Here is a 13,808-nt window from a genome sequence, read left to right as displayed (position 1 = left end):
CAAAGAGGTAAAACTAAAAAAAAGGAGGGGGGGATAAAATCACTTTCAGGCTCAGCCTTCAGTCCCTCTTAAAGGCTCTCTGGAACAATATCATTTTCAGAAGTCTCTGAAACGCCATCAGAGAGAAAGCAGAGAAGGCTTCTTGGGGTAGGGTATTCCAGAGCTTGGAGGCCACAGATGAAAAGGCTCTCTCCTGTGTGCCTGCCAGTCTAACATGCAGAGGAGACCTGAGGCAGCTGATCTTAAATCAAGAGGAAGGTGTATACTGGTGTAAGTGGTCTATCAGGCACATTGGTCCAAGGCCGTTTAGGGCTTTCAAGGTCAAAAACAAATTGGGAGCCAGTTGAGTCAATGATATGATATGATCTCCACACCACAATCCAGTTAACATTTTGAATGAACTGCAATTTCTGAAGCATTTTCAAAGGCAGCCCCATGAAGAGTGTGCTACAGTAATCAAGCCTCAGTGTCACCAATGCATGCAGCACTGTGGCCAAGTCAACTGCTTCCAGGAAAGGGCACGGCTGGCAGACAAGTCTGAGTTGAACAAAAGAACTCTTGGCTACCATACCCACTTGATATTCAAGCAGCAGGGCAGGATCCAGGAGTACTCCCAAACTGTGGACCTGTTCCTTCAAGGGGAATGAGACCCCATCCAGAACAGGTTGCAGCCCTATCCCTGGTGGAGCTTTCCCCTTGAGCAACATTTCCGTCTTGTCTGGCTTAAGTTTCAATTTGTTAGCACACATTCAGCCCTTCACAGCCTCCAGGCACTGGCTTAGGATGAGCACTCCCTCCCTGCGATCAGGTGGTAGGCAAAGATAGAATTGTGTGTCATCAGCATATTGATGACGTTATACTCCAAATCTCCAGGTGACAAGCTATGGCCCTTCCTTTTATTGATCAGAGCTGTGAGTCCCAGACATGTCCTGGACACCCATAATTATCATGCTGCTAACAGGTTGCACTGGAGGACATTAAACCTTTGCTAGTGTTGAAGTAAGAATTCACCTTCTGTGCATGGAATGGGGAGTACAGTAGTGTAGTGGCAAATTCAGAAGTGCAGGGTCCCTTCATGATAGTCATGCCATGCCCCTCATAGCCATGCTCCCTTCTACGACTAACAATCAAATGAACTTTCAGTCTCATACGTTGTTTAGAGTTCTGTTAAGCAATGAATACAGGATAAAGGTATTTCTTTTTTAGATTCAGCAGAAGACCATTATAGCTTCCAGAATACTCTTTTCAATGGTTAACATGCTCTCCTTTCATGCTGATTGGCTCGTAGGATGCTGGAGATATAGGGACTCTGCTGGGATCCTACTCCCAAACAAGTAAGGGGTCTAAGACCACCACCACCACCCTGGGCAACTACACCCCTAGTGGGATGCCATCTTGTTCTTTGACTCAGGCAGAAAAATGTCATGGGTTGCTCCTGGTTGTTGCTAGGTTTGTTGAAATGCTAACATGAAAAACATTGATTATACTCATTATTAGAATTTCCCAATTTAAAAATTATGAAATGGGAATGAGAACTATGGCCCCATCTGCACTATACAACTAGAATAGTATTACACTATTTTAAACAGTCATGGCTTTCCCCAGAGTATCCTGGCAACTGTTGTTTGTTAAGGAAGCTGAGAGGAGACCCACCCCCTTCCCCTCACAGAGCTGCAATTCTCAGAGGGATTAAACAATCAATCCCTCTTCCCAGGGAATTCTGGGAATTGTAGTTCTGTGAGGGGGAATAGGGGCCTTCTAACAACAATAGACAAAATAACTAGCCACTTAAATATTCTTGCCCTATTTTGAACGCCTGCAGTTTTTGATGAGTGCTTGTTTGTGCTAGCCACAAGACTGGGTCTATGGACAAAAAAATATGAATCAGATGACATCAATCAGAAATTGTCATGCTTCTTCAGAATGTGCTGGTGCTAATAGTGATACCACCTGGCTATTTCCATCTTGTTTTGGTCATTTCCCTCCCTAGTTAGTGTATTGCTTGAGCCAGAGAGCAGCAAGGCTTTGTCTGCTTTGAAAAACTAGGGATTGATTGGTGTCCATTAGCATCAGACAATACAGCTGAAGAAAGAAAAGTGACTTAATGAAGTTTGCAATTTAATCGAAATGGTTATATAATTGGCCTGCCAAAAGCAAACCAATCAACCATGTAGTATCTGAAATTTTATTGTATACCAGATGCCTTTGCTAGGATTCTTCTGCTATAACTATGATGCTGTAAATGGTTATGTAAATGGTTTGTTCACATTTGAATTTTAAAAAAGAAACCCTTCTCAGGAGTCGAAAATCCATAATTATGCAATGGTGGGTGTGGTGGCACACTCCACCCCCATCCTTGTGTCCATGCAGAGGGACTTCATGAAGAAAGTTCTCTCAATGCTAGGGATGGAAGTCAGTTTTGGTTCTCTCCATTTCTAATTTTTCCAGTCTTCAGTTCTCCATATTTCTGCAGCAATTTGCATTTTCAAAACAAAATCCTCATGAAAATTCTCCAGCATTTTAGGGCGAACTTCTCCTACTAGACTAATTTTTGTTGGGAGTTTTGATTAATGTGCACATTTCTTGCAGGCCACTTCTCATTATATAATGCATTTTTGCATGTTGCTTTCACTCATATATTTATTTTTATGCACGCTGAACTGCATCTAAAAATTCACATAAGTGCAAATTTTGAAAGATGGCTGTGTTTCGATCCTCATATTGTTTTAGAAAGTGCAAATTTGATAAATTCAATTTGAGATGCAAACTGAATCAATTTTTCCCCCTACTCCACACTATCAGGAACCTTACTAAGGGAGCAATCCCCTATGCTCCCCTAGAAACCGTGCAGTCTAAATTTCTTAGGAGCATTGTTGGTACTCCCCCATGTGTTTCTAATGTGAAGCTCCGTTTAGAGGCTGGCCTCCCTTCTATTGAGGCTCATATCTGGATACTTAAATTCAGGTACTGGTTTAAATTGGTTTATGCTCCAGTAGGATTGCCCCCCCCTTGTGCTGCTGGATTCTCACCAATCAAAATGGAAGAAATCTCTATTTTATAAACTGGCACACCTAGGTTTCCCCCCCCCCCATCTATCCTAGCCTCAGGTCCAACAAAGGCCATGACGGATATCAAGCAGAGAATCCTTGATACGGAATTCCAACAGCATTTATCTCTTGCTGATAATAATTCTGTTTGCACTTTAAGTTTAAAGCCTTTCTCCTTAGCGCAGTAGTTAATCTCTCTCCAATATCCAAGATTGAGAAAGGCATTTACACAGGCTAAATACAATGTTCTTCCATCTTCCCTTTTGGAGGGTAGATATCGTAAAATCCCACGATCTGATCATTATTGCCCTTGTGACTCTGGTGCCATTGAGACGGCAACGCATGTATTGTTAGACTGCATATTCTACAATGAGCTTCGCAGTCGCTTTATTTCCCCTTTGCTTCAGAAATTGCCAGGTAGGGATGTAACTTCCTATATGCATTTTTTATTTGCAGACTTAGATCCTTCTATCACATACAGAGTCGCACAATTTTTTGCCACTGCTATGGATCAGCGTAAAATATTTGTAAACTAGGGATGGTCACATTTTATGATATTTGTTAAATCATTTTGTATTTGCCCCTTTTAAATATTGTCTGTATAGCCAATTATAGATTTTAGATATGTAATATACATGTTACTTTTATGTTTTTTTTCTTCTGGTCATTGACCGTAATAAACCATTGTGGTGTGTGTGAAAGGGAGCAATCCAAACCCAAGATCCGCCAGAATGAGCAGAGTTTGGAATAGGTGGATCTCCAGCTGAGCCTAGGCTTCACCAGCTGTTCTTCATCACAGTTCAGCCAGAGATACACTGGCATAAGTCCTTCATCCAAGCTCAGCTAACTCAGCTAGTCAGCTGAGCTGAGACCAGGATAAGTCCTGGGAAAGGGGTATTCCAGGGGAGTGGTGGGGATGGGACAGGGGGGACTTACCCCTAATCCAAACTCTGTTCAGCTCAGTCATATGACCTAGCAACCTAATAAAAGTTACATTGGCAAAAAGGGTTGTGCAACTCTATTTTAAAGGCTCGTTTCCTCTCTGCTCAACTTGGGCTACCTCAGCCAGCAATAGCCTGCTTCTGAATGAGGTTTATTATAGGGGTAGGTTTCACCGGCATAATTTACCCTGGTGTAAATTATGTTGGCTTCCTATAGTATGGATTGCTCTGCCTGGCATGAAGGCTTCTACACATTTTTCTAATGAATGGATGCAGACCACCAATGGAATGAGTTTCCACCAACAGAAGGAATATCTGCTTCCCATTGGAGGAAGCCGGTTCCATCAGATGAAATGCCTTCCAGAGTCAGAAATAATAGCCTCAAAAACTACAGCATGTCCTGAACACACAGCTCCACCAATTAAAATTGATCTCCCCAATTAAAATTGCCACCCACTGGTAAGCCAGCTAAAGCTTTTGTCGGTTAATCTACCAATTAACGGTTCCAAGCCTTGTGTATGGTAGCATTCATTTCGCTTTCCATGGCTATATGGCTGTTCCGGAAGAGTGGACACTGAGGGCAATAGAGCTGGAACTGTATGAAATATAATCAGGTTCTTAGATGTTTTGCTTGACATGCTTATTTATATGTCTCACAGCTGAATATTAGCCCTCTGCAGGCAATTTGAAAGAGAAATAGACATCTACATTATAAGTGAGTTGCTCTCCTACTCGTCCTTCCCCCAACTCCTTTGCAATTCACAAAGAATTCTTTCATGACAATGGATAGAAAAAGACTTCGTGAAAATAAATAGCCAAGGAGCAATATGGATTTAATTGCCTGTGCTGCTGCATTGCTAAAATAAAACAGCTGTGATCACATACTGAGATAAAACCATTGTTCAATAAATAAGTCTTATTAAACATTGCTGCAGTGATGATGAGTTCAGCTGTCCAATGACAAAGTGGGCCTGCTTCCTGGACCACCCATTGCTCCGAGGGTGTAAAGATGTGACCGGCCTCTATGTGAGTCTCTCTCGCTGTGTGGAATGTTCATTACTGTATTAGGGGACGTAATGGATCCCGTAGTTCACAAACGGGTTACACTGTGGTAACTTGGTTTATTTACGGATTGAACAAAGTATTGCTTGGCTTACTCATTGACTATCATACAGAGTGCTCCTTTCCAAAGGCTACCAAAACAAGGATCCTTTTTTTATTCTTTTTTGCAGTTTATTTTTTTTATTTTTAAAAAATAGAAATTTCTAACAGTTCACTATTTTAAAAAAGCACAATAGAATAAAATTATACACATTACAATTACACCATAAATATATAACAAAACAACAATGATCTGTTTATTTATAATCAATTTACCACCAATACTTTGAAATGGCTGTTTCTTCATTTATGGCACCTATCTTGCTGCAGCTCATAGGGTTGTATATTACGATGATGACGGTGATTACATTTATATATTGCTTAATGCCAAAATAAGCATCTAAAAACCTATGACATAAAGATAGAAAGATAAACATCCATAATTAAAATACACAATAAAACAGTCCCATTAAAACGTTAAAATAAACACCCATAATTAAAATATGCAATACTAGGGGGCTCTGCCCCCCTTGCTTCACTCATCAACCCCCACCCCCAAATACACACATCCCAGGGTTCCCTAAACACACACACACCCCAGGCACTCCCAAGCACACATCATACACATACACACACAGGGACTTCAAAACACTCACAAGTGCACCCCCAGATGCTCGCAAATGAACCCCCAGGCACCCCACTCACCTCACCAACTCCCCTCACGATTCCCCTAGTGCAGCTAGGCGTTGCTGTACACTGACCATCATGAACCCGCTAATGCTCCTTGCCTGTTCCTGCCCTGCATCGCTGCCCTGCACCACTGCTTCCCCCTTGACAAATGGCACCGCTGCGCAGCTCTGTGCATCATGTTTAGGCTACCTCCTCACCTAGGGCATTTACGTGCCTCCTGCCCAGGCTGCCACTGCCTCCACCACCACTTCCCCCCAGCTGCTCCCCCTCCCCCTGGTTGCTTACACTGGCCCACTCACCTCAATCGCTCACCTGCCCTACCGCTGCCCACTTGCTTCACTTACCCTACACCCGGCTGCCTTGCTTGCTCAGTCACCCACCCCCACACCAGCCATTGTGCCCTGCCCCCACATGATGCTGCATGATGGCATGACAGCTTAGGAAAATATTATATGGTTAGATTAGATACAACCCTGAGCTTTCATATTGCAAAGCATAACTGATAAACTCTGTTTGTTTCACAAATGCATTTGGTTGTATCTAGCTAAGTTCTACTTAGAGTAGACCCATTTAAATTAATAGAGCTAAGATACTCATATCCATTAACTTCAATGCATCTACTCTAAGACTAGCACTGGATACTACCCATAATTCATGATTTTGCAATGAAAAGGGCTAGAGTCAAAATGTCTGGTCCAAATCCAGTTAAAGATAAAGAACCATAAGGAAGGAGAGCATCAAGAGCCTTGAACTTGATCATCAACACCTGGTAGCACCTGGACAGCAGACTGAGCAGGTATAGGGATGGGGAGGGTTAAATTCAGTTTGCATTTAATGGCGAGCCTGCCTAACTTGCACTTTCCAATTCAATAGACAGACGAAAGCACAGCCATTGTGCAAAATTCACAGTTCTCCAAATTTTGCAGTGGAGTTCTGTAGCCAAGTACCATGTACAAAAATGCATATACTAGGGGGAAATGTGCATAAGAATGCATACATGAGTGAAAACAGCATTAAATATGAATTACATTAAGGAAACTGCTTTGTACAAATGTGTATCTAAGACAAAATGTGTATATTAGGAGAATTTCAAACTAAAACGCTGGTGAATTTTCATGAGGACTCTGGAAAGGAAAAAGAAAATTGCAAACTGACATGGAAGTGTGGAGACCTGAACTTAAGATCGGAAACTGAGAGAAACCAAAATTGACAGAACTGGCCATCCCAATCAGGTACAACAGGTCACCTGGTCACAGTCTTCCACAGTACGGTGAGATGTACTGTATTCTATTTAAATTATAGTAATGATTTCTAAATTTACATCTGCACATAAATTAGCACATGCAAATTTTAAACAAGTCTGTTTCCTCTGTTTTAGCAGTGCATTGAATGGACACCCTCCTCTTGCAGGACTCATTACAATATGGCCTCTAGGCACCTTGAGCAGCTGCAGGTTTTGTATGCCGAGTCAATCAGGGCCACACCTTCCCAGGTCAGGTGGAAATGAGCCAGCCAAAGCACAGGGACCAGGTCTTGCAGGTTTGTAATATAAAAGAAAAGGTTATTTAGCACAAACAGCACTCATAACCATAACAAGAAGAAATATAACAACAGCAATTAACTCCCAAGTCAGTACATAGCAGACAGGCAAATACTGAAATATAAATGTTTTCTACAGAGGAAAATCAAAAAGAGCCTAATAACAACAAAAAATATCATAATGTGGTCAGTGCATTGATCAACCAACACAAAGCAAACTGTGTTTCAATGGCAAACTCCCATAAATGCCTGTGATTGACACATACCCAAACCAAACAATCTTTGATGGGGCCATTTTTTCATTGCAAATATGCTCCAAACGTTAGCCAAGTGGTTTCCTTTTTAAAAAGTAAATGGATACACTCTAGTTGACAGCATATCCTAATTCCAAACCAGATCAATATATATTGCTTATGGCATTTTATTTCGTAAGAATTTTACATCCTGCAATTATACCATACAATTGGAGGCACAGGTTCTGGGTGCAGAACTGAAATTTCTAATGTCAGCTATTTAAATTTAAAAGCCAGCTTCTAGCAATCTGAGCATAAGGGAGAGCCAAGCATAATTTCTAGGGGTTGTGACTAATGAAATAAAAAATGTGCCAAATAAGGCAAATATATACTTTTCTTTGTGCAAAATGTTTATTTTAGGATGTATGATATACTGATATTACTGCCGAGTTGGAATCAAATAGGTATATTGCATCTAATATATATTTAAATAACAGTAAGGATGCTTTCCCATTACATTAAACTTTTTCATTATTAGAGTATTTCCTCAAACAAACATGCTTCCCTCTTAGAATTAAGAAAAAATGCTGTACAAATAATACAGTATGAAACAGAATCCTTTAGACTCTTCAGAAGTATGTGATCTGATAGGATGAAGGCTCCCCTCTAGTGGATATATGCAGTATTAACGGTATTTAAAACCCATTTAATTACTGGATTAAATTCTCCCTGTAGATTAGAATGCTTGTTATGTGAAGAAGGAAGACTTTCCTCTTTCAGCAAGGCTTTTAAGTCGGCATCTGTATTAGAATTGTTGTTGTTTTTAAGATTTTTTAAAGATATTTTGTTTTTAAGATGTTTTTCGTTTAGTATCATTTGGTTGCCACCATGGGCTGCAATATAAGGGAGGAAGGGAGGGATATAAATTGATGATGATGATGAAGAAGTATTGGTGGTGGGAGTCTCTATATATTATGAAACCAGAGATGTACTAATTTAGTTAAAACCTGTTTTTGCAAGAGTGTGTGATTTGAACATTTGCTTTATTTAATTTATTTATTATTTGATTTATATCCCGCCCTTCCTCCCGGCAGGAGCCCAACAATGCCTGCAAAAACAGATAACTACACTCAAAACTTTCATGTCTCTCTAAGCAACCCACCCCAATCCAGCTCCCTAGCATCCATGCAGACTTGTGGGGCTCTTTTGGACCCCAGGGCACTTTTCATTGTGTAATATACAAAGCAGACCTACAGGGATGCCCTTCTAGGACATTGTCACAAATGCTAATCTGTACATCATCACCAAATTTCAGCCAGTTGCCACTTATGTTTTTTTTTCTGGGAAAAAAATTCACTGGGGTCCAAAAATACCCTAGCAAAAAGCCCTGGGGAAACATTTCTGCCTGTTATTGTGTAATTTACACATGAGTAGACCTACAGAGTTGTCCTCCTAGGACATTGTCACAAAGTGTCACTCATACACCATTCCCAAATTTGAGCCAGTTCCCACATACTGTTTTCCTTCTGGAAACAATAAAACTACTGCAGTCCAAAAATATCAATTTACTCGATATGCAGGGAGAAGGAGCCAACATATACTGTAGTGCTCAGAAAATTCTACTTTCCACAAAAAGGGCATATTTCTGCCACACTGGGGGGAATTGGATACAGCAGACCCCGAGCTGAGCTGACAGGCTCCCAGCACTGCTGGACTCTACCAGCAGAAGCCTCTGATGTGGCTGACCCACAGCACCACAGGGACCTTGCTATTGCCACTGGGGTCCGCCAGGGACGGTCAGCCTAGCGGATGGAGAGCTGGCAGAAGCTGTCAGTAGCCCTGAAAACAGGGCATTCTAGGGGCAGGGCAGGGGAGGAGCTGTGTGTGGGGCTTATGCAAGAAACTCCTTGCGTTTGGAGCCCTCCCCCAGGTACTGATCCAGCCAAAATCTCTGCTGGGCAAAAGGCCAGCAGAGTAAAAAAATTGTAATGGGCACCTATGGGGAGCGCTTACTCCCTGTGGGCCGATACGTGGGAGCTGGCTTCTTCCATCTCACTCATGCACACAGGTCCCAACGGCGCTCAGGTGGGCTGGTGGCTTCCAAGCAGGAAGTGGATGTGACGGAGCTTTCCACTAGCTCTTCCTCCTCTAGTCCCCCCTCCACCAGCTTCTCACCATGTGGATTGCTCTGTAAGTGGTTTTTGGCTCAAGGTGCTTTGGTAGTGTCAAGCACACTTGTGGTGACCAAAAGCAAAGCAAAACAAAACAAAAAGTGTCTGGGGTACAAAGTGATGCCATCCTTCTATTGGAAATATCATTGGGATCCAAATATACCCCAAAGTCAGCCAGTGTGATTTTCTTTTCTTTTTTTTGCCAGGTCTGCTTGAGGGCTAGATAAGCTCCAAATTGCTTTGTGGGAAGTTCACAAGTAGGACATGAGCACATGAGTTCTCTTCCCACGTGTGATTCTCATGTGTAACGTCTCCATCACTAGTAGCCTTATCCTCCGTGAATTTGTCTAATCCTTTTTAAAGCCATCTATATTGGTGGCCGTCGCTACATCTTGTAGGAGTAAATTCCATGCATGCACTCACATTCTACTTTTAAGCTTCCTATCAGTATCTGGTTGGCCACTGTGAGAACAGGATGCTGGACTAGATGGGCTTTGGACTGATCCAGTAGGGCTCTCCTAATCTTCTTATGCAAAGGAGGGGTACGCTCATAAATGCACTATAGGAGGTGGATTGGTGGGCCAGATCCAGTTCCCTACACCTGTTCTAGTGTATTTAAGTAATATTTGTTATTGGTCTGAATATTTTTAGGGATGTGAATTTTTGCCTCGCTTATTTCTGCTTTAATTTCTTTTGTTAGTTTATATTCTTTTTTGTTCTCATTTGGGCAAGACTTCCATTTTCTTAGGGAGGGGGTAGGTCTTCTTGCCTCTAATAGCTTCCTTGATTCTGCTTGTGAACTATGCTGGACTCCTCTTGACCTTGATGCCTTTCTTGAGATCTATGGTATACATACTAGATGAGTTTCTATTAATGTGGTTTTGAATAACCCCCAAGCATTGCGAACGGAGTTGATCCTCTTGACTTCCCTTTCATCTCCCTTTTTACCAATCCCCTCTTTTGAAGTCAAACATGATTGTGTTGGACTTCCTTGGAAACATTCCACTTAAGTATGTATTGGATTTGATAGCACTGTGGTCACTGTTTCTAGCCAGTTCACCACTTACATCTTGTACCAGGTCCTGGTCACCACTTAAGATTAAGTCCATGTCAATGTCTCATTATTGAGTGTTTGGACTTACAAACTTCCATCAGTTCTAACTTATTTTTAAAGATACAGATCAATATTTGGACATTCAGCAAAAGGCTCTTAACAACTCAAGTTTTGTTACACTCATATGTGGGGTTAGGTATGGGATCCATTGGGCAGTGCTGATTCAAAAGCATTTCGTTGACCTAACAGGCTGCTATTGATTTGAGTTCTTATTTTGTCAGCTAGCGGCAGCTTTTACCAATCCTTTTTCCCCTTTTTTTATGTACAAAAATATTAACATCAATATTTTGAAAGGAAATATAGATAAAATAATCATTCTTAATATTTCAGAGGCAGATTTTTTAAAAATAATAATCCATTTTCAAAAATAGCTGCAGAAAATTGCTATATAAAAATCTGACCTGCAACGATAGAGAATAAGTGAATTAATGGAAAATTTGGTACCAAATCAGAATTGGGCAGAGTGCTAGCACATCTCTAGTGGAGATTCATAGTATCTGTCATGGCCCCGTCAGAGGACTCCTCAGATGAGGATGACTCGGGAGTAACAGCAGCGGACCCAGGAGCAGCAGACTCAGAAGGAGACATGGAGGAGCCTCCTGAGAATCTAGCTCCTTCTCCCCCTCAGCTGCAGAGCACCCCAGATACAGCAGAGTCCCTGCAGCCAGACACAGACAGTGAACAGGATACTCCCCCCTCACCTGCAGAACGTAGACAGCAGAAGGTCAGGCAGAAGAGAGGCAGGTCTGTCTCCTTAAGGCCCAAACGCTGAGGACTCACACCTGCTGTCAACCTTGCTCTTTATAAGGCACACCTTGGCTGCAGCTTGTTGCTGACTGCAACATCAGGCGTGGCTTGTGTGTTCCTAGTTTCCTAGCACCCTCTTTTGGACTGACCCCTTGGCACTTGATCCTGGACCTCTACTGACCTCGCTTCTGGACTCCTGACTCGGCAAGTACGCTTCGGACAAGCCTGGCCCTTATCAGATTCCCTCCTCCTAAGACCTGGCAGATTTATGGCTAGACTGCCGGCTAAGGACTTTGCTTCCCTGCCAACCACCCAGGAATTTCCAGCCCCCACTGGCACTGCTGACGCAGTGTAGAGCTGACAGTATCTAATGTCCTGAGTATTCAAGGTTTAGGCCATCTGGCCATAACTAGAGTGTTCAGGCCCAAAATATCATCTTCACTGTTCTGACTTGTGATGGGGTCCAAGATAATGCTGCACTGCGTGAAACATGAAAAGAACTCAACACGAAGATGAAGAGAGATCTCATTCCATATTTAGAATTTTCCACATTATTATGCTGCAGCATACCTTCCTGTTCAGCTGGGGTCTTTCTCCATAATTTGCTTTACATTATGGTTAATCCAGCCCTCAGTACCTTTTTTTTCTTTACTGCTGGGGCTTTTGAAAAGGACACATCAATGGAATGTGCAAAAACATGTGTACATGGGCTCCGAAACTGACATGCACAGTTACAGTGACTGTGCGGATGGTAAGATTTGCAAGTATGGAAGCTTGGCTGATATTTGCACAAACTCCCACTGCTTCTTCATAATTTGATTAGTGTACTTCCTATTTGCATCTGCCTTTTCTCTGATGCTCAGCCATGCCGATTGGTTGCAGCTGTGCCAATGCCAATTTTCTTGGTGGCTAACCTGATTAGGTAATAGCATGGCATTGTGATGTCAATAAACCACAGATGGGGAAGTGATGCCTTTTGCAAAGAGAAAGGACTGACCTGTGGGAGGCATGTCACAAGCTTAAAATAGAGCAAGGCAGATTGCATCTGCAGAGGCAAGTCTCTCAGTCATCACAGGTTAGACCAAGGCTATGACTTCTAGTGGACTGCAGGTAAAAGGCTCTTAGTTGCCAAGATGAGCATAATTTTTAACTTAATTAATAAATAAATAAATATTGTTTTAAAATATTTTAAGTATGTGTTCTTTTTATTTTTTAAATTGTTTTATCTCCTTAAGGAGACTTTTGTGCTTGCTGCCCTGGACTCTGGGTGGGATATAAATTTAATTAATAAATAAAATGAAAAAATAGAGATGTGGTGGGGAGGACTCTCAAGGAGGCTTTCAAAAAAGTGACAAACTGAATTTTGATTCTGAATTTAGAGTTTCATAACAATTAATGTTTGTATCATTAGGGAATGACTATGTAAAAGAACTTAAATCTGTACCAGATCTTTTTAAAAAAAATAGCATAGATCAGGGGATCCCAAACTGTGGTGCATGAACCACCGGTGGTCTGCAAGTTTCATTCAGGTCATCTATGGCATGTCCATATTAAATATTCATATTGATTTTGAATGATGTTTTAATTGATTCTTTTATATTGAAGTTATTGTGTTATCACTTGAATTATGTGAAATGCAAATTGTAATACAATAAAAAAGAATATAAGAAATACGAGGGGCTCTGCCTCTGCATGCTTTGCATGGCAACCCTTCTCCCAGATCACCAAGACACCTCAGCCCTCCTCAGCCCTTTCTCCCATATTGCCAAGGCATTTCCTCCCTCCCTCTTCCCCAGGTCGACAAGGTACCTCCCCACCCCATGGCCTTGAGCGTGGCCTTGAGCACAGATTGACCATGGCTCAGTCACCACACTGCAGTTCACAGTGCCACGTCTGTGGCAAAAGGAACGGCAGCATGAGGGTTAGAGGCTCCCAAAAATATAGAGGAAGAAAAGTGCAATAAAAATACAGTTAAAAATCATACAGCACCCTGCACAGTGCATTACAATTGCTACAAGAGGCCGCCCTGGGCTCCTACTGGGAGGAAGGGTGGGATATAGATGTAATAAACAAACAAACATTAAGTGGTCTGCCTGGACCCTTAGCAATTCTCAAGTGGTCCATGCAGAAAAAAAGTTTGGGAACCACTGGCACAAATTAAAAAACAGATTTCTTTCTATATTGTATGCATATTTCATTCTGTTAAGAAAATCTTAACACTCTAC

General features: G+C 41.8%; 1 long non-coding RNA gene across 1 annotated transcript; it reads right to left on the bottom strand.

Annotated features, from left to right (window-relative positions):
- Positions 1-5,374: 5,374 nt before the first annotated feature.
- On the bottom strand, positions 5,375-11,596 carry LOC133369098 (uncharacterized). The gene is made up of 3 exons (XR_009758822.1): positions 11,538-11,596; positions 7,218-7,311; positions 5,375-5,497 (listed from the first exon to the last, which is right to left on the bottom strand). It is a non-coding gene; the product is annotated as an uncharacterized LOC133369098 (long non-coding RNA).
- Positions 11,597-13,808: the final 2,212 nt, after the last annotated feature.

Source organism: Rhineura floridana, chromosome 13 (genome assembly GCF_030035675.1).
Source record: "Rhineura floridana isolate rRhiFlo1 chromosome 13, rRhiFlo1.hap2, whole genome shotgun sequence".
Classification (NCBI taxonomy): Eukaryota; Metazoa; Chordata; class Lepidosauria; order Squamata; family Rhineuridae; genus Rhineura; species Rhineura floridana.
The sequence above is the reverse complement of the archived record's forward strand: the minus strand, read 5'-3'. Positions and strand labels throughout refer to the sequence as shown.